The sequence below is a fragment of the Dama dama genome, chromosome 29, assembly GCF_033118175.1.
Source record: "Dama dama isolate Ldn47 chromosome 29, ASM3311817v1, whole genome shotgun sequence".
NCBI classification, from domain to species: domain Eukaryota; kingdom Metazoa; phylum Chordata; class Mammalia; order Artiodactyla; family Cervidae; genus Dama; species Dama dama.
In genome coordinates this window covers 51,859,982-51,881,782 of record NC_083709.1, presented here as the reverse complement: position 1 = coordinate 51,881,782, position 21,801 = coordinate 51,859,982, and the positions used below count along the sequence as shown (strand labels likewise).

Sequence of the window (21,801 nt, the reverse complement as noted above, 5' to 3'; positions counted from 1 at the left end):
TTCCCTGGATGTCCCGTGGTTAGGACTCTGAGCTTCCAATGCAGGTGGGTCTGGATTCAATCCCTGGTCATGGAGCTATGATAAATAAATTAAAATATTTTTTAAAATAAATTAAAAAAAGACTCCTCCATGCATCAAAATGTGGTGGTGCAAGTGTGTGTGTGTGTATAGAAGCACTGCCTGCAGTCTTGCCTCCAGCAATTTCAGCCCTGGCCTTCTGAGCAGAGTTATCATTTGTTGAGATTTCACTATTGAGACATACTTTGGTATGAGTATATAGATCAGAGCTGAAAAGTTTTCCTTTAGTCTTTTTTCATAACATTCTTCAGCAAGATGTCTCTTCATGAATTCTATGGAGTTCTACCACTTTCTTTTCTGACTCTAGTACCTGGCCAGATTTTAGGAAGCTTGTGCCTGAAGAGGTAAGGGTTTTGACTTAGTTATAAGGCTTTCGATTTCAACTCTTCCTGCATATCTGAGTTTGTCTGCTTTTTTTTGTTGTTGTTTAATTGCTAAGCCGTGTCCAATTCTTTTGGGACACTATGGGCTCCTCTGCTTATGGGATTTCCCAGGCAAGAATACTGAAGTGGGTTGCCATTTCCTTCTATTTTCACAGGACCTACCATTTTTATCCATTCTGAGTGAGACATTGTTGTTGTTATTTAATTCAAAATGCCTTTTAAAGTAAGCTTTTAAAATGTCCTAAGTATAATATTGTAGAATCTTCAACACAATCTCTTCTATTCTGCAATGGATTACAGTCTATTCTAATGTTAACCTTAAAATTCCTCATTTTTGCAATTTTATTTAATCACAGTTGCTATGGTAAAACAACAGCAATGATAATGTGTGGATTCCTTACTGAGTGATAGGCAATATGTTAAATATATCAAATGTATTATCTCATTTAACTCAGCAAGTTAAATATAATTTGTATACTCATTTTATAAGCAAGGAAACTGAGGCTTAGAAAAGTTAGATATCTTGCTCAAAGTCATACATTCAGTAAATGGCAGTCCTACTGCACAGTTCAGACCTTCCTGACACTAAGTTCCGTGCTCTTCTAAACCAGGGATCTGCAAACTTTTTCTATAAAGGGCCAGGCAGTAAGTATTTCAGGCTTTACAGTCAATGGAAAAATTCAAGCATGTTATAGAGGTACTATAAGACAGAAAACAAATGTCCGCAAATTTTAAAATCTGAAACTCATATAATTTTCATGTCATGAAATATCATTCTTTTAATTTTTCAACCTACAAAAAATATAAAAATCACTCTGAGCTTGCAGTCTGTACAAAAAGAGGCAGCAAGCCATAGTTTGCCAAACTGCTAATGTAACATGCAAGGAGCTGCAAAGAGTCGGACACGACTGAGTGACTGAACAATCACAACAAAAACAATTTAATATGCACTGCCTTGTTAAGCTGAATTAAATGAAATTTTTCAAAAACAGATCACCTTGTTTTAAACTCAACTTGTAAATCATTCACCATTTTAAACTGATATTTTAAACTGATATTTTAAACTCAACTTGTAAATCATTCACCATTGCAACCACCCCTGTCCCCGAAGGGTTAGGTACCATTGTATAGTGAGGGTGTGTGAGTGTGTGTCCTTAGTTGCTCAGTTGTGTCTGACTGTTTGCAACCCAATGGACTATAGCCCGTCAGACTCCTTTGTTTATGTGATTCTTCAGGCAAGAATACGGGAGTGGGTCACCATTCCCTTCTCCTGGGGATCTTCCTGACCCAGGGGTCAAACCCTAGTCTCCTGCATTGCAAGCAGATTCATGACCGTCTGAGCTACCAGGGAAGCCCAACATAGTATAGTACCATACTAATATTCAGAGGAAGGTCTGAAGCTGAGAAGTTTAAACTGCTTCTCTAAGGGCACCAATAGCGGGCCTTCAGGAGGCCCAGTGTGGGCAGCACCCGAGTCTCTGCACTGTGGGCGGGGGCCTTTGTTGGCACAGCAAGTAGACAAGCGCTCACACTCTCAGTTTTCTGCCATATGTCCTTTGGCATAATTCCATATGTCTCCGTTTTGCCTTATTTTTCTTCTTTAGGATAGTTACGACAGTTGGCACGAAAAAAAGTAAGGACTGTAGCTACGTCCAAATCAGAGGACAGCTAAAAACAATGCCAACTTGGTATTTCTTTTTCCCCTCTCAATTTTGCAACTTCCTGCAAAGGAAAGAACACTGCAGTGAACAGCTCAGAGAAAAGGAAACTGGGGAGAGTTTCAAAATGAGCCCAGTTCCTCTTATCTAGTTGTGTTTAGTAAATAAACAAAATGTTTCTTAAATTCTTATATGTATTGATTTATTTGCTATTTTTCATTAGCAACTTGGGAATATCTCCGAAAGGCCAGAGGCCTGTGGTTTTTGTTCCTGTGACTGCCTGAGTTAGGATAGAATAAAATATTCAAGTATCGTATAGTCCTGTTATGACATAAAACCACTTTAAGGACATGAAATAATATTCCTTCCCCAAAATATTGAAGGTGACTGGCAGCTGATATAGGATAATTTCTGTGTTTTAAGGGAGTGTGATTTTCATTTCAAAGGCTGTCAGTAATATTATTTGAATTTATTAGCTTAGTCTGTTAAACTATGCTACTTTTAAGGCTTAGTTTATAGTTTATTTATAGTCCAGTCACTTGTAAATCAGGTTCCCACAAAATTTAAAAAGAGAAAAAATGTTATTCAAAGCCTGCAGGGTGGCCAACTTGATTGGTGCACTGTTTTCTCCAAAATATACTATCAGACAAGGAATGGGCATTGGGAAATACTTTAAAAAATGAGCAATGATTTATGTCGTAATGGTTTAGGAGACAGTTTAAATAATATCCTCATCTTTTCTCACCAGAAATTTAAAAGTGACAGTTGTGGCTTTATTTAAGTTTCACTTTCTAACTTTTATGGTTTTAAAGAAGTGTATGCCAAAGTCCACAGGCACCTGCTCATGACTGCTTAAATATAAATAAAAGACACAGAAACAGAAGTGGAAGATTTCCATTCTTCCTTTCTCTTACTGTTTCTCCAAATTTTCTCAAACAGTGTTTACTTGCTCTTAACTGAAATAATGTGCCCTCAGCAAAGCTAGGGCTTCCTGGTTTCAAGATCAATGTACTTTGAGTCCCATAGTCCTTTCTCTCAATTAGACACTACGATTTCATTTGTGGAGGAAGATTCATGAACTTTCTTTAGATTGACTTACTCACTTTCCTCTTATTATTTTAATGTCTTTATTCTTCCCTTGAATCTCACTGTAGGCTGCTCCAAATATGTAGCAGCAAATATTTTCAAGCCACCCAGCCACTTCCATATTTCTGTCTCAATCATACCATCTTTCTTTAGGAACCTCCTTCACACCAGCATTCTTCTGCACACTTACTCCTTCTGCAAGCTGCCTTTATTTCAGTGGTCCTTCCAAACTTACATGTATAATAATTTGAAATTTCCTGAATTATTACTGTATGACTCCTCTTCTTCTGTAGTAACATCAGAATGCCTGAATTTTAAGCTAGGTACATAATCTCCTAGGATAAAGACTACCCTTCCTGGTCTACCCCATGGCTGATTATGACCCTGTGATGAAGTTCTGGCTCATGGACGGGATGAGAAGTGGTGTGTGGCAGTTTTGTGAAACCTTGTGTCTTTCATTTCTTCTTTCTCTTGCTGTCTGGGAGACAGCAGAGGTGACTGGAGTGCTTCTTGGTTACAGAGAATGGGAGCCACACGCCAGAGATGTGCAGGAGCAGGGACCCTGAAGCAGCCCTCGCCCTCGTGTGGAGCTGCAGGAGACGAAACTTATGTGGTGTTTAAATTTCTCTTCATGCAACTGAAACAAATTCTAACCAATAGAGGGTTTTGGTTAATTGTCTTTAAAGTAATATAAATAACATGTGAATGTATTCTAATTAAAAAAAATTCAGATAGTGCATGTATATATGAAACTGTACTTATGTATATATGTGTGTGTATGCTGACGTCTGTGCAATATGTCTGGAAGAATACACATCACTGTAAGAGCATGGGACAGGTAACAGGGCAATGGGGAAAGAGATAAATGGTTACATTTTATTTGTAAATACATCTTTGTATCTTATTACTGGTTACAAGAGACAAAAAGCATCTATAATTTTTAACACAGAAACTAGACATTTTTAAATAAGATCAATATCAACAGGCAAAATTTAAATATCTATCAAAATATTAATTTTATATGCTTTTTGACCTAGAAATTCTTTGGATAGAAATTTGTCCTACATATATACATATACAGACATTTATGACATGGCAAGTGTGTAAAATGTTGGGAAAACCCTAACTATCCACCAGTAAGGGAGTAGCTAAACAAATTTGGCTCATTCATACATTGGAATACTATGATAACGTTTTGCACCGTATTTATGTGTAAAACTGTTAGAAGCACCTTTATTTTGAAAAGCCCCCAAGAGAAAGAAGAGTCTGAATGAAGCATTCTGATTAACAAGAGAATCTTTTCTATAAATGATGGATTTCTGATCATAAGTGTAGTAAATTCATGTACAGCTGAATTGAACAAATTTAATCTCTCATACGGGCAATGCCAAAGAATGTTCAAACTACCATACAAGTGTGCTCAATTCACACGCTAGCAAGGTTACGCACAAAATCCTTCAAGCGAGGCTCCAGCAGTATGTGAACCAAGAACTTCCAGATGTACAAGCTGGGTTTTGAAGAGGCAGAGAAACCAGAGATCAAATTGTCAACATTCGTTGTATCATAGAGGAAGCAAGGGAATTCTTGAAAAAAAAAAATCTACTTCTGCTTCATTGACTACACCAAAGCCTTTGACTGTCTGGATCACAACAAATTCTGTGAAAAATTCTTAAAGAGATGGGAGTACCAGACCACCTTACTTATGTACCGAGAAACATGTATGCGGGTCAAGAAGCAACAGTTAGAACCAGACATGGAACAGACTGATTCAAAATTGAGAAAGGAGTATTACAAGGCTGGATATTGTCATCCTGCTGATTTAACTTATATGCAGAATACATCATGCAAAATGCTGGGCTGGATGAATCACAAGCTGGAATCAAGTTTGCCAGGAGGAATACCAAGAACTTCAGATATGCAGGTGATACCACTCAAAAGATAAGAGGAAATAAAGTTGGGAACAAGTTAAGAGGAAATAAAGAGCCTCTTGATGAAGCTAAAAGAGGAGAGTAAAAAAGCTGGCTTGAAACTCAGCATTCAAAAAACTGAGATCATGGCATCTGGTCCCATCACTTCATGGCAAGTAGATGGGGGACAAAGTGGAAACAGTGTCATTTTATTTTCTTGGGCTCCAAAATCATAGCAAATGGCAACTGCAACCATGAAATTAAAAGGCACCTGCTCCTTGGAAGGAAAGTTATGATAATCCTATACAGCATTAAAAAGCACAGACATCTCTTTGCCAACAAAGGTCCATATAATCAAAATCATGGTTTTTCCAGTAGTCATGTATGGATGTGAGAGTTGGACCATAAACAAGACTGAGTGCCAAAGAACTAATTCTTTCGAACTGTGATGCTGGAGAAGACTCTTGAGAGTCCCGGGGACAGCAAGAAGATCAAACCAGTCAATCCTAAAGGAAATTGACCCTCAATATTCATTGGAAGGACTGATGCTGAAGCTGAAACTCCAAGACTTCGGCCATCTAATGTGAAGAGCCAGATAACTGGAAAAGACCCTGAGATTGGGAATGATTGAAGGCAGGAGGAGAAGGGGATGACAGAGGATTAGATCACTGACTGAATGAACATGAATTTGAGCAAACTCCAGGAGATAGTGGAGGACAAAGGAGCCTGGCATGTGCAGTCCCTGGAGTTGCAGAGAATCGGACACGTAGTGACTGAACAGCAACAATCTCCCATAACACTTATATTCTATAGATTAAATAACCAATTATGATTTTCTTTAACAAACATGTTTGTAACGTTATGGTCTTTGCATGCTTTAAAGTTGAAGGTAACATTCCTGGGAGATAAAGGCACTGAAGTTAACAATTGACTCACCTGGAGAGCTACTTGCTCTTTTTCAGTGAACACTGAAGAGTAAAGTTATTTAATATAACAGGGATTAACATATACACACTAATATATATATAAGGCTATCCACTCCAGTATTCTGGCCTGGAGAATTCCGTGGACTGTATAGTCCATAGGGTGGCAAAGAGTCAGACACAACTGAGCGATTTTCACTTTCTTTCTTCCTTTCACTTTCATATATAAAGTAGACAACTGACAAGGACCTACTGTATAGCACAAAGAACTATACTCAATATATTGTAATAACCTATAGAGGAAAAGAGTCTGAAAAAGAATATATATAACTGAATCACTTTGGTGTACACTTGAAACTAACACAATGTATAAGTCAACTATACTTCAATGAAAAATTAAATTTAAAATTAAAAAATAAAGACCATGCTCTTAATTACACACACACACATAGATGTATATATAATTTTATATATAGCAGAAATGGAGCATACATAATGATTTATCATAACAGCTACAGTGCCCACATAGACCTTTGCCCTACCTGGTACTAACTCCTCGTTCGTTGTGCTTCCATGGTCAGTAGAATGTAAAGCATTCACTTTATTATTTTAACTGAACAGAATAGTAACCAGAAGAGTACTCTGAGTTCTAAAAATTCCTGGGTCAATAAGATTCTGCCTTTCCAAGTTTCGCTTCAAATATCATTGTGACCCATGATTTCTCTTTTAATAGTAAGCAGAGAAGAATCAAGTTTTTAGGTTTAAAATGTTTTATTTCACTAACACAGGAGTCACTAAAAAGATATATTCTTAAGTAGAAAAAGAAAAGTACAGAATTAGCATGGTTTCACTGGGAACGGAGAAACAGGAAAGAGAATGGTTAATATATTATTCAGTTGTAGTTCTTCATTTAAAAACATCTCTGCATCAACTTGTTTTCATCCTTAGTGCTTTCTGAGCAATGAGTAAAATTTTCGTCACTATTTCACCATGAATTTCTCATCAATCCATTGCCATTTTCCCAGCTGAAAGGTAAAAATATCCTTTTAACCTTTAAACTTTTGATTTTGAAACTACTTCAAAATAACTTACAGAAGTTACAAAAATAGTACAGAGATTTCCACATACACCCTTCATCCTATTTTCCCTAATTTTATTTTTTAAAATTTATTTATTTTTTTATTTCCCTAATTTTAATATCTCACACAATCCCACTGCAATTATCAAAAGCAGGAAATTAACATTGACACAATGCTATTAACTAATCTACAGACCTTATTCAAATGTTGCTAGCTGTCCCACTAACATCTGTTTTCTGACCAGGATCCAGCACAGGCTCTCACATAGCACTTTGCTGTCGCATCTCCTGTAATCAGGGGTATTGCTTAGTCTGTCGTTTATGAACTTGAAACTTTTGAAGAGTGCTTGTCAGTTTTTTTTTTTTTAGAATATCCCTCAACTTGGGTTGGAGAAGGAAATGGCTACCCACTCCAGTATTCTTGCCTAGAGAATCCCGTGGACAGAGGAGCCTGGTGGGCTGCCGTCTGTGGGGTCGCGCAGAGTCGGACACGACTGAAGCGACTTAGCAGCAGCAGCAGCAGCAACTTGGGTTTGTCATATGCCTCATCGGGATTAAGTTCAGGTTATGCATTTTGGTTTGGCAGTACCACACGTTATATCCTCTTCTGTGTGTCGCTTCAGAAGGCACGTGATATCCACTTGTCCCTTTACTGGTGATGTTAATTAACTCTGATCATTTATTAAAAGTAGTGTCTGCCAGATTTCTCCACCATAAAGTTACTATTTCCCCCTTTGTGGTTGATAAGTACCTAGAGGGTGATACTTTGAGACTATGTAAAAGACCATGCTTTTCATCATACTTGTACTTTACCCACCAATTTTATCATCCATTATTCTTTTTTTAAATTATAGCTTTATTAGGGTATAATTTACCTAGCATCAAATTCACTCATTTTAAGTGTACAATTCAATAGTTTTGATGCATTTTTCCAGTTGTACAACAATCACCAAAATCTAGTTTTAGAACACTTCCATCATCCCCCCAAATTCCTTTGTGTCTGTTTATAATCAATCTTCTCTCCACCTTGGCCTTCAAATAACCATTGATCTGTTTTCTGTCTTTGTTTATATAATATACTAATCATTTTCTCAGTATTTATTTGCTTGAATCCTTGTCTGCACAAGGGCAGACCTAGATAGTTGAGGAAGGAGAAATCTTAAGTATAACACATTGTTTGGTATTTGACACAGGACCACTGATCAGTCTGAAAATCAAGAGAAATGATGAGTCATTCATTGACACCAAACCAAAAACAGCCTTTGGAAAGTTTGTTTTTTAGTAGGAGTTAAATGATGCAGATGCCTTAGATCTTCTATTAATTCATAAAATTCTTCCCAATTAAATTCCTCTCTGAATAAGTCAAAGGTACAACATTTGATATCTTACAAGTGTTCAGGAATTTTGATCCTATCACATCAACATGACTTGGAAAAATGTTAAGGTCCAGAGGTTTTGTTGGTGTTCTAGGTCTTCCTTCCTTGGTTTACTGTTTAAAAGTGTTTTCATCAGAGCCAATTTAATTAACCCAGTGCAATATAATTTCAGGGTTGTTATGTCTTTCACACACCCTCCAAGTGAGTATGAAAATGCTTCATCCGTTTTGAGATGCCAGCTCGCAGTGTATAGACCAGATATAGCTCACAGTTATGTTTTTTGTGTTGTTGCTGTTTAGTCACTCAGTCGTGTCCAACTCTTTGTGACCCCATAGACTGTAGCCTGCTAGGCTCGTCTGTCCATGAGATTTCCTGGGCAAGAATACTGGAGTGAGTTGCCATTTCCTTCTCCGGGGGATCTTCTCGACCCTGGGATCAACCCCCCCTCTCCTGCTTGGCAGGGAATTCTTTACCACTGAGCCACAAGAGAAGCCCATGTGTTCTGTGTTAAGTAATGTTTTAAAAACCTGGACATTTCCATTTGTAAAATTTACATATATGGCTTTTCTTGAGAAATCCTTCAACCTTGTGATACAAGGCTCATGTTTCCATAGCTAGAGCTAAGCAGTGGCAGTCCACTTGAGGAAAAGAGCTCTTGTGAGAGCGAGGCGCTTCAGTCTGGCACATCCCACCAATTTCTTACTCAAACTTACCAAGACTGCTTCTCTCATTTAAGCTCCTTGCCCAGCCCCATTTGGCATTTAAGTTTGCTCTCCTAAGTTGAAATTTGAACAAGATTGTTGGATTTTTTTTTTAGTTGAGCCAGAACTAACAGAATAAAGCTCACTAATCTTGAGTGTACAGATTGATTTTTTTTCACATAATCACAGATTTTTATATAGGAAATTTTAACTTTTTTTCTTCCTTCACCTACACTTACACCTTATACAGACACTATTTCTATCTCTCCACTCTTTCAATGTGTTTACGTTGACTGTTTTTCAGTCGCTAAGTAGTGTCTGACTCCTTGCGACCCTACAGACTGCAGCACGCCAGACTTCCCTGTCCACTATTTCGTGGAGTTTGCTCAAGTTGCCTGTTAAGTCAGTGATGCTACCCAACAGTCTCATCCTCTGCCACTCTCTTCTTTTGCCTTCAATCTTCGCCAACATCAGGGTCTTTTTCAACATTGGCTAGATTAATATTTATTTCAACATTATTATGACTGTATATGTGATATTTACAGATAACTCTCAGGGAATCCTATGAATATCCTTTTCTTTCAACTTTTCATTTTTCCTGACATTAATACTTGTTTTTTTGTGTGTTGTTCTTATAGTTTTGTTTGCTTACTATTGTGTACCTATTACTGTTTTATCTCAAACTCTTAAACACTTGTCTAAATATTCTTTTGGTATCTTCAAAAGAATCAGGTATTCCTTTAACTTCATATTTTCACAAAAACTATTCTGGGGTCTTGTGACACTTTGTTCTTGGATTTCCAACCTCTAAAAGTGTCAGAATAAAATTCTGTTATCTAAGCTACCCAGTTTGTGGTATCTTGTTATGGCAGACCTAGCAAATGAATACACCAGTACTTTAAAATTGCATGATAATATGCCTTGAAGTGGGTCTAATTCCATTTATTATCTGGGCACTCAGTGGTTCTTACAATCTGCAAGCTCATGTCCTCTTCTTGAATTTTCTAGGATTATTTTATCATTGATCTCCTTCCCTATATTTTTCCCTGTCTCTCTTTGTGGGACTCCTCTCATACAGCTGTTGATCTTATGGTCCTATAACTTTCTTTCTTTCTTTTATTTTTTTTAAACTCGTTTTCTACTTCTATGTCTTTTTGCTCTACTATCTGGGAGATTTGCTCAACTTAATTATTCCAAGGTTTTTTTGAATTGTTTATTCTGCTAGTCCTCAGGTACCCTTTTCTATTCCCTTAATGTTCCTTAAAAAAATAATGCAATGCTCTTGCTTCATGGGGTCAATATCACCTCTTATCCCTCTATGGATATTTATAATAGTTCTCTGATCCCTTCGCAGGCTGAGTTTCTTCTGCATTGCTTTTTGTTTGCTTCTTTTGGTCTCCACCTTTCAAGTTGGTTTTCCTTAGATGTCTGACAATCGTTGGTGGTCTATTCACATTTAGGAGTGAGGTACTAAAAAGGCTTCTTAGGAGTTCTGACCCCATGGGTGAGCCTTGTAGACTGCCAGCTTCAGCTTCAAGTTCTCTGGCTGGGCCATATGACTTGATGTCTTTCTCTCAAGGTGGTCAGATGCCCCAGAGAAATTACCATGGTGCTCTGAAATTAGAACAGAGGTAAAACACTTGGGACTTTATTGGGCTATAAATGTTTCATAAATGTTTCTGTTTATGGTATTGAATCTCATTCCCAAATGTGCCAAGTCTTCCCTACAAAGTAATTCTATTTTATCATCGAGCCCCTGCCTGGCTGGGAGAGGAGCAGGTATCTGGCTGTACAGCCTTGAACAGAGGATCTATGGATCTAACCACATCTTAAACTCACTTACAAACCATCCTCCTGCTTTTAATCCCACCTTTATCCTCACTTATGGAGGTACCAGGTATTCCCAGTCTTTTGGGAGGTCTTTGATATAATCAGGTACTTTCTAGCTCTTTCTGAGGCAAGTTAAGGGGTCATCTTTCTTGGGTCTATTAAACTGGATACCTCTTATTTTTATGGCTTCTAAATCCCAAATCTCATTGTTCTTGTTGTCCCTCCTAATCTCATTATCATTGTAGGTTTCTGCCTTAAAAAGCAATTCCTTTGCTGTCATTTTACTGGGTTTCAAGAAAAAGCCAAAGTAAACGTGTACATTCAATTGATCACCCCAAATTAGAAGTCAATTTTACATTTTCACAAGGGAATTAAAAGCTGGCTCAGGAGTGTTTGCAGACAGACAAGTCTGCTTTAAATTTTGCTACTGACCATCCCCATATTCCGTCTATCTGGTTGACAAACATGTCCATGGGACAGAAATTAAAACTTTGACTCATGCTTTTATCTGAGCAACCACAAGTTTATTCACATTTTTGGTTCATTTATCAACTGAAAAGGAAACCAATTCTACTAGCTTTAACTCCAACCAAAGAAATCTGAAAAAACGTCCTATCTTCCCGGCTTTGGTTGGGAGTAATGATCCTCCCCCAATCCCTGATTTTCTTCCAAAATAACACAGCCTGTGCATTTTGAGTGCTCAGTATGTGCTAGGTGCTAAGCTAGACACTTTTACATGCATCATCCCATTTAATCCTCCCTGCAACCTTTCAATGCCCACATTACTGTTCCCATTTTGCACAGTGGAAAATTGAGGCTCTGCAAAGTTAAAGGATTTGTTCAGCTTCACACATCTATTAAGTGGTAAAGTCAGGGTTTAAATCCACGTCAACCTGTGTCCTGACCCGCTTTCACCCCACTATACTATCTTGATGATGATTTATTTCTGGACTTCTTGAATGTTCATTTTCATGTCCCTGGATCATTTAATTATGTTCTCGTCTCCATTTCTGATGCAATTCCTATACTATATGCTGTCTGTGAGTGAATGTCATCCAGTTGCTTTAGCCTTTCCACCCTTCTTACCCACCTCACACATCACTTCCTTGGGAAAGACTCCATGACTTTCTAAGGATCAATTTGGTGTCTTTTGTGTGCTCTTGTAATATATGCAGAATCCTGTTTGCCTTACTAAACCAGTGAGTACCCTTCCTAGAAATTATTTATTTCCTTATCTCTCAACTACACTAAACTATAGGCTCCTGAGAACAGTGGCAATAGTCCATGTGACATGACTATAGCCTAGTGCAATGCCTGGCACATAGCAGGTGCTCATTACATACTTTGTTGAATGAATGAATAAATGAACAAAATTATACTTACAGCTCAGTCTGAATGAAAATTTTTTCTCATTTAAAATAATGTTCTAATGATATTTTGACATTTGTCAAACAGGATTTTATAAAACTCAAGTCTTTAACACTTTACATGTACTATTCAGAATACAGATAATATTTTAACTCTCACATATAAAATGGCAGTGTGGATGTTAATCCATGAAGCAAGTGCTGACAAGTTTTCAAAATACCTATTGCATTTCATTGTAGAATTTTAATCTATATGTTAACTAAGTACAAAGTACAATGTGAAGTCGCTCAGTCGTGTCCGACTCTTTGCGACCCCAGGCTCCAGGTCCATGGGATTTTCCAGGCAAGAATACTGGAGTGGGCTGCCATTTCCTTCTCCAGGGGATCTTCCCAACCCAGGTCTCCTGCATTGGAGACAGACGCTTTACTGTCTGAGCCACTAGGGAAGCTCCATGTTAACTAAAGTGTCATCTTATTCTCAAATAAAAATCTGTCATGCTTTGAAGCCTTCTGTTTTAATTGTGAGGAAATCCCATAATTTAATGATAAAGTAAAATGCAGGAAATAATCAGAAAAGAATTTTTGATCTCCAGTTGTTACTGTGAATGAATCTGTTGCTATTTTTCTTGCCTCAAGAAAAGATAAGATTACCTCTTATCACCATTCCTGAGGAAATAGAAATTCATACAACTATTATCAGAATTTATGCAAAATGTTTCTCAGAAGACATGATTTTCCAGCTCAGACATTCTCTGATTCGAAATCAGCCAAATAAAAAGAGGAGATAGATGGGATAAAACACAAATGGGGAGAAGTAAAAAACTCCTTGAAAGAACGTAACCTTTTACACAGTTTTAAAAATTGCAAAGAAGTCAACTGCTTTGTTGTGACACCTCATACAAGTCTTTACAGTGACTTGAGAAGCCACCTGTTTATTCTATATAGAATCAAGGAAGATATAGGAGGCCACAGTTAACCTCTGATATACCCTAGAGGGAAGAGTGTCACTGACCAAATACTAATTTCCCAGATATATTCATAGCATTGCCACACAGTAATGAGAATAAATGGTCTATTATATATTGAGATAATTACTGATAAAATAAAGCATCAACTGTGGCATTTTTCAATAACCTACCCTGGTATCCAAGAGCTCATAATCTAGGGAAGAGAATGCCCTGAACTATGGCCTTCCTAAATGTGGCAGAATATCTAAAGCTCTAGTAACACGATGTTGAAATACAAGTTCCATTGGGATAAACAAATACAACAAATAAGATATTCCACAGCCAGGTCACCACATGCAGAATTTACCAAGGAAATTCTGAGAACCACTTCAGTAACTCTTGGCTCTCACAGGATTTTTTAATTTTTTTTTGGAGACCATTTTGCCAAAGAGAGTTCCTATTTCTGCCTGTAGGGACAGGAGACATAAATGAAGAAGGGCTGCCACTTCCATCCAGGGCTTCCAAGACACATTTCAGAGCTTGAAATGGCAATTTTATTGTGGCTGAGAGACACAAGTACACTGCCTGATTCCTGCCCAAGGATATTAAAGTGGCCTGGGGAACAGAGGTAGAGGTTGTGTTGGGATCAACCAGGATAGTCCAACCAAGAGTTTATAAGCAGCTTCTTTTATTTCTTAAAAAAATATTAAATTTTCTCCCATTCTGTGGGTTGTCTTTTCACATTGTTGGTGTGTTGGGGGGGGGGGGGGCACGGGGAGCGCACTGGGTCTTTGTTGTGGTTCATGGCCTTTCATTGTGGCATAGAGGCTTTCTCTATGTGCCCTGCGGCATGCAGGATCTGACCAGGGATGGAATTCACGTCTCTTGCATTGGAAGGCAGATTCTTAACCACTGGACCACCAGGGAAATCATATCAGTGGATGAAAGCAGTTTCAGTGGATCAGATGTGGGCCACATGGAAAAGATCCAACTAAGTGTCATTTGGGATGCTGTCAAGTAGGATCACTTAGAGAGTGAAGAACCGTGGCAGAAGGAAATCAGAGGGGAGCTGCAAAGTCACAAGTGATGGGCTCCAGTTTCATCCATGGTGTATATGTACCACAGCTTCCTTATCCATTCATCTGCTGATGGGCATCTAGGTTGCTTCCATGTCCTGGCTATTATAAACAGTGCGATGAACATTGGGGTGCACGTGTCTCTTTCAGATCTGGTTTCCTCAGTGTGTATGCCCAGAAGTGGGATTGCTGGGTCATATGGCAGTTCTAATTCCAGTTTTTTAAGAAATCTCCACACTGTTCTCCATAGTGGCTGTACTAGTTTGCATTCCCACCAACAGTATAAGAGGGTTCCCTTTTCTCCACACCCTCTCCAGCATTTATTGCTTGTAGACTTTTGGATAGCAGCCATCCTGACTGGAGTGTAATGGTACCTCATTGTGGTTTTGATTTGCATTTCTCTGATAATGAATGATGTTGAGCATCTTTTCATGTGTTTGTTAGCCATCTGTATGTCTCGGGCCTGGTGCCCTGGGAAGACCCAGAGGAATCGGGTGGAGAGGGAGGTGGGAGGGGGGATCGGGATGGGGAATACATGTAAATCCATGGCTGATTCATGTCAATGTATGACAAAAAACCACTACAATATTGTAAAGTAATTAGCCTCCAACTAATAAAAATAAATGGAAAAAAAAAAAAAAAGAAGTCACAAGTGAACAACAGGCATAGAAATGTGCAAACCAGGTAACATGACCTATAGAAGACAGGTCCTCAGGAAAGCAATTTTCCAAGGGACCTAAGAAAGTCCCCAGAGAAGAGTCAGCTTTAAATATTAAAAGCTTTCTTATTTACCATTCCTCCAACCCCAAGAGGTCAGAAACTGGCTAGCCAGCTGCAGTAGGAGAAGAAAAGAAAAATGGTATAAAGGGGAGAGAAGAAACCAGCCATGCATCCTTCCCCACCTTTGCTGCTGCAGGCTGCCAGGCTCAAGCCCTCCCCAGCTGGGGGAATATTTGCCATTAAAGATAAGGTAGAGTTTTGATCAGTATCTTGGGCTAGACATTTTGGCCTCAGACTTGAAACTATGTTTGCACCTAAGAAATTGACCTAAGAGGAAAAGTCATGGAATCTTCCCACGTTCCCATATGTGATTGGCAAGAATTATCCTCACTGAATGCACTTCGAGAGGCAGTGGGAAACCATAATAAACATGTGTTTTGATTCCATTTACCAGTCATACATTCACTAAATGGGTTACTAGGACATTTACATTTGTATACTCAGGATTTACTTTTCTTTATGTTGTTATTGAGGTACAGGTGATGTACACTATCATATAAATGTCAGGTATACAACATAGTGATTCATGATTTTTTTAAAAAGTACTGAATTTTAAAAAAGTTTATTGCTGAACAATGATCTGGTCCTGGAAAGAGAACCGTGTCAGGATTCTATACACTGAAATGGGAAAAAAGTATTTCAAAAGTGCATACAAACTTTGGTCTGGTGCTGACAGCCATCCATGGACAGCAAAATTTCTGAAATTCTATAAGCTTGTCTGGTTTTTCTGTTTTTCTACAAATGACTCAAGGTGTTTAGGGAGATCATACTTACTTAAAGAGAGATACCCTCCAAAAGGGTAGCGATTACTCAAAAGGGTAGATACAAATCAGCAAGAAAAACTCTAATGGTTTTTCATAGGCAAGTGGGACAAAATACAAATAAACACACAAGAAAAATACAACTATATAATGAAATAATATGGGAAAATATTCAGCTCACTTATAAACACATAAAGTATTTTAAAATTTATTTTTAGTTGAGTAAACTTGTGAAAATTAAAAGTGAATACCAGTGTTAGTGAAGGTATATTGAAAGAGTCTCACACATTGCTGATAATTTGGCATAAACTTAAAGCCAAAATTATGGTTGTAATTTTTATTTGTACTTTTAACTTTTTATTTTGAAAACTTTTTAGATTTACAAAGCAGAAACTTCTATTCTTCATCTAGATTGACTAATTGTTTACTTTGTTATTTTCAATTTTATTTTGGTATTATAAGCATTATTATCATTATCATTGTCATTACTGATGACCATCCGAGAATAAGTTCCAGATGTCACACCATTCTTCCCCTTTACCATAAATATTTCAGTGTATATCTCCTAAGAATAAGAATATTCTCTTTATTCTCTTATACAACCATGGTTGAGTATCAAATTTAGAAAATGTAATTTTGATACAATACGATTACCAAATACAGAGTCAGTTGGCAGGTCTTACCAGTTGCTGAGTAGCTTTCTTTGTGGTGTCCTTTTCTTCATCCATGATCCACTTCTGTGTCCCTCATTGCTTTGAGTTGCTCTGTCTCTTTAGTCTCTTGTAAGCTGTACCAGTTCCCGACTTTTGTCTTTCGTGGCACTGACATTTTTGAAAAAATATTGGCAGTTGTTTAGCAGAATGTCCTTCAACGTAAGTTTGTCTGCTAGTTCCTCATGATTACACGCAGGCTTTTCTGGCATGAGTTTCTAACTTTTGACCTAATAATTTCCACTTCTGGGAATCTATTATGAAGAAATAATAGTAAGTAAAAAGCAGTGTTAAAGTTGTATTTATATGAGATGAGGAATGTCCACTAAACCTATTCTGATAATCATTTTTATGATGTACGTCAAATCATTATGTTGTATACCTTAAAAGTATACAGTACTGTATGTCAGTTATCTCACAATAAAACTGGTGGAAAACCCCAATTTATATGGCTCCAAAGTAGCACAAATGTCAAATAATAATAAAATTACAGCCCACATGTTCTGAGAGCATGTACTCAATAACCAGCAGTATGTTCTGTGGTTTATGTGCTTCATCTTATTTAATCTCCCTCCCCCATAAATCCTTCCTCTCTCCAGGTAAGATGACTTTGGGAAAATTGCCTAAAACTTGCTGTAAAGAAATATTTATTTCTTCCTTAGTGTCCAGTGTGCATGTGCTCAGGTTGAGGAAGATGGGGATGGCAGTGCCAGATCTGGGAGACAGAATCCTTACCACCCTTTGTCTATATTCTACTGGATAGTCCTTACCATGGATTGCCAGGCAGCGCGAGGTATCCCCTAAGAGACAATGGTATTTATAGAAATGACACTCACATTGTACTGATTTCATAGCTTTGGAATAAAGTCTGAATTCTTTCCCAGGACCGTCACATTTAGGTCCTGCCCACCTTCCAAGTTTCATTTCTTGCCTCTGCAGTCTGCACCCTCTGGGCTCCATTATACTTTTAATTCCCAGGGTGGGCAGTGGTATCTCCTGGCTTCCTGCCTTTGCATGCAGTGTTTCTTCTGCTTGGAATATCCTGAATGAGCTCTTCTCTGCGTGCTGAATGCTTACTTGTCATTTAAGACCAGTTCCCATGTCACTGGGTCAGTAAAGTCATTCTTCCTCAGCGTCGATTTCTCTGCCAACACCCTCTCCACCAGAATAAATCATTTCCTGTCTGTGCTTCCTCACTCTCACAGAGTTTTGTGCAGCAAACATTCCTGATTGTCCCACGGAACTCAAGCCTCTTCTTTCCTTAGTAACATGTATCTTGCTGCTAGATCATGAGTTCTGGGAAGTCACGGAGCAAGTATGTTAATGGTTTTGCCTTTAGTAGCATTTAGTTCAGAACTGACATGTGGGAACCACTTGTCATTTGGGGAATTAAAGGACGGTACATAATTAAAGGACAGTAGATAAATGATTTAGGATTCATTCATTCATTCACAAATTAATCCAAGGTCCTTCTAGTTATAAAATGCTATAGCATGAATATTTCCTATTGATGAAATAGCACTGTATATTAGAATATGGCCTAATTTACATTTAAAATACTTATATAGTAACATAACCACATAAGATATATATCTATATATATACACATATATGTGTGTGTATATATATAGTAGTTCCCCCTTATCCAAAGGGGATATGTTCCCAGAACCTCAGTGGGTGCCTGAATCTGTGGATAGTATTGAACAATACATATACTATTTTTCCTAAGCATACATACTATGATACAGTTTAATTTATAAATTAGGCAAGTAAGAGATTAATTATGACTAACAATAAAATATAACAATTATAGCAATGTACTACAATGAGTTATGTGAATGCAGTCTCCTACTTTTTGCACAAATTTAATGGACTTTTCATATTAATAAGCACATATCGTGTACTGTGGTCATAACTTTAGTAGTTTGAAGTGTGACAGCAAAACTAGGATGAATTTCTTTTTCCTTTTTCACAATTTTATGGATAGAATATTCATTCTTACCACAGATCTTAGCAACCTCAACGCGTGATTTTCTTTCTTTCCTTATTAATTTAAGAGTTTTCACCTTTTGACTTAAAAGAAGCACTTTGTGGCTTCGCTTTGGCATATCCAAATTCCAGATAGCTATTCTTGCCTTGTGTAACTGTTAGTAAGTAAAAAGCGAAGCTTGAACACAGGCACTCTGATACTGCATATAATAACCAAGAGAGCTGCTAAGTGACTCCCGGCAAATACACTGAACAAAGGGATGATTCATGTCTGAGGTGGGAAGGAGCAGGGCAGCGGGAGATTTCATCATGATACTCAGAACAGTGTGCATTTTAAAACTTATGCTTATTTCTTGAACTTCTCCTTTTATATGTTCATATTATATGAGGTTGACTGAGGGTAACTGAAACCATGAAAAGTGAAGCTGTGATAAGAGGGACCAATATGTACATAGTAAGGAAGAGTTTCCTAGTTTTATTCTTTTCATATTTGCAGATTTCTTTTGATAACATGAGGAGTGAAGTGGAGGAAATTAGAAGTTCCAAATTCTAATATTTGCACTGTGGCTAGATTTAAATGCTAGCACACAAGTCTTTCTGTATCTGTCTTCAATTACAAGATGACAGTAAAGAGATTGACTTGCTAGCAATAATCCATGTGCTAGTTTGATTTCTCAACTCAAGAAATAAATACAAAACAGAGCTGGAAGACATTAATAAAAAGATACAACCAAAAAATTCAAGAGCGTAAAAAAGGCTCTAACTTTCTCCTGAAAGACTCATGAACTTAGCCACTCCCATTCAAGTTCAATTTAACAAATATTTGTTAAATGTCCACTCTATGTTCAATACTGGATCAACTCTTCACTCATTTATTCCACAAGAATTTTTTGAACATTTACATTGTACCAGGCATTACTGCAGATAATAGAGGTAGAGAAAGGAATAAAATAAAAATCCCTGCCCTCATGGAAATTATATTCTAGAAGCATAAGAGATAATAAAGTTGCAAATAAATAAAAAATGCAGTATGTCAGATAGTAACAAGTGCTATGGAGGAAAATGGAAGTTGGAAAAAGAGCTAGGGAAAAGGCATTGCAGTGTTAAGTAGATGGTCATCGAAGGTGATATTTGAGTGAAAGCTAATGGAGGTCTTTTGAGTGAAAGCTAATGGAGGTCTTGAATGACTTGGGTGATACAGAATGAAATGTACAAATGTCACCCTTTTCTGTATAGACCTGTGAACTTTGCATTCCCTGGTGGCTCACAGGTTAAAGCGCCTGCCTGCAGTGCAGGAGACCCAGGTTCGATCCCTGAGTCGGGAAGATACCCTGGAGAAGGAAATGGCAACCCACTCCAGTATTCTTGCCTGGAGAATCCCATGGAGGAGGAGCCTGGTAGGCTACAGTCCATGGGGTGGCAAAGAGTTGGACACAACTGAGCGACTTCACACACACACACACACAGGCTGTGGAATGACCTGGTAATTTACTGGTAATGACATATTCAACTAAACAAAGGGTGCTATCAGACTGAATGAGATACTTCTTTAGGTAGAGGCGGACATTGACAACTTAACTCAAACTTTAAAGAATGCAAAGAGACTGGATGTGATGTCTGGTGAGGATGGCAAGAATAATGACATAAGTAAAGGGGGTCACAGGCAGTAAGAACACTGATTTCTTTAGTTGAAGATCTTCCTTGCTTCAACGGAGAGGTAAGAGATAGAGTTGGGGCTCCTAGTGGCTCAATGGTAAAGAATCTTCCTGCCAAGTGGGAGACTTGGGTTTGATTTCTGGGTTGGGAAGATCCCCTGGAGAAGGAAATGGCAACTTACTTCAGTATTCTTGTCTAGGAAGTCCCATGGAAGAGGAGCCTGGCAGGCTACAATCCGTAGGCTCGCAAAAGAGTTAAACACAATTTAGGGAATAAACAGCAGAGGCAAGGGATAGCATTAGTTACATGAAGTGGAGAAACCACTATAAGTCAGTTGAAGAAGGTCACACTTGGTCATAGAGGCTATGGGAGGCCACCAAAGTTAATTGAGAAAGGAAGAAATATGATGAAACAGTATTTTAATAAAATTAATACAGCAGTACAGTCAGTTGGATTGGTATAAGGAGAAGATAGAGGCAGGGGACCATTTAAAATCTTCTTTTTGTTATCCAGATGTTATAAGGCTGAGTCAGAATGGAAGCAGTGAGAACAATGATATTTATAAAGCAGTAAAGTTTATATAGAATAAATGACAGGCGTTGTTAGCCGATTAGATCTGAGCAGTAGAGTAAGTTAGAGCTAACACATTGTAAAGAAGTGAGGAGATGGGGTCATTCTATGACCAAGAACTCTGTGATCCAAACAGGGTATGACTTGCTCAGGGTGTGACTTGATCACATTGTTAGTGAAAACCTGAAGCCAAAACCCAGAATCCATGCTTTACCCTCCATTAAATGATGCCAAGTCTTTTAAGTAGCAAGTGGAAAATAGTGCCCCCAACAGAAATGAGTGATTATGGAGGGATAGCAAACTTGTACAATTGAGCAGAGGAGATGGAGAGTTTCCATCTTGTATCTGTGGAGTTTGGAGATATTTGAGTGGAAAAATCTGGGAGACAGGCAACCCTTTAGGGCTGGAAATGCCCTGTAATAGTCTGTGGTCTTGGGCCAGTCACTTAACCTCTCTTAGCCTCGGTTTCTCCTTTCACAAAGTGAGATAATGTTATTAATTAAGGGTTTTTATCAGTTAATTAATATTTGTAAAAAGTTTGAAACAGGCTCTGGTACAAGATAAGTGTTATTTAATTATTTGTTGTAAGAAATAAGTAAGATGCAATGTAAAGAAAGACATTGGCTTTCTGGAGAGGGAAGAAGAAGATATGGGGAAAACTACAGGAGAATTTGAGGAGTCAGACTTTGAGAAGTCTGTCATAGAAGGGAGGGATTTTATAAAGATGAGAAACAAAACCAAAGGACACAAAGATGCAGAGAAAGAGGAAGGTCAAGAGAGGCCATACAGTGTGGAAAGAAGGAGGCCTTCCAGAGTAGGTTGGTTTTCAACAGAGTAGCAAGTAGGAGAGAAGCCCTAGAGGGAAATCGCCAAGAGTGAGAAATGGAAGCAAGGTACTACCCTATTTTTCAATTTTGCCATCAAT

The 21,801-nt window shown here is 37.9% G+C and overlaps 1 long non-coding RNA gene across 2 annotated transcripts; it reads right to left on the bottom strand.

The window, feature by feature from the left end:
• Positions 1-6,824: 6,824 nt before the first annotated feature.
• On the bottom strand, positions 6,825-16,783 carry LOC133048603 (uncharacterized). 2 transcript variants are annotated; one of them, XR_009691072.1, is made up of 3 exons: positions 16,635-16,783; positions 10,496-10,804; positions 6,825-7,060 (listed from the first exon to the last, which is right to left on the bottom strand). It is a non-coding gene; the product is annotated as an uncharacterized LOC133048603 (long non-coding RNA). The 2 variants fall into 2 exon arrangements; XR_009691071.1 differs by having other exon boundaries at positions 10,688-10,804.
• Between the last annotated feature and the right edge of the window lie 5,018 nt (positions 16,784-21,801).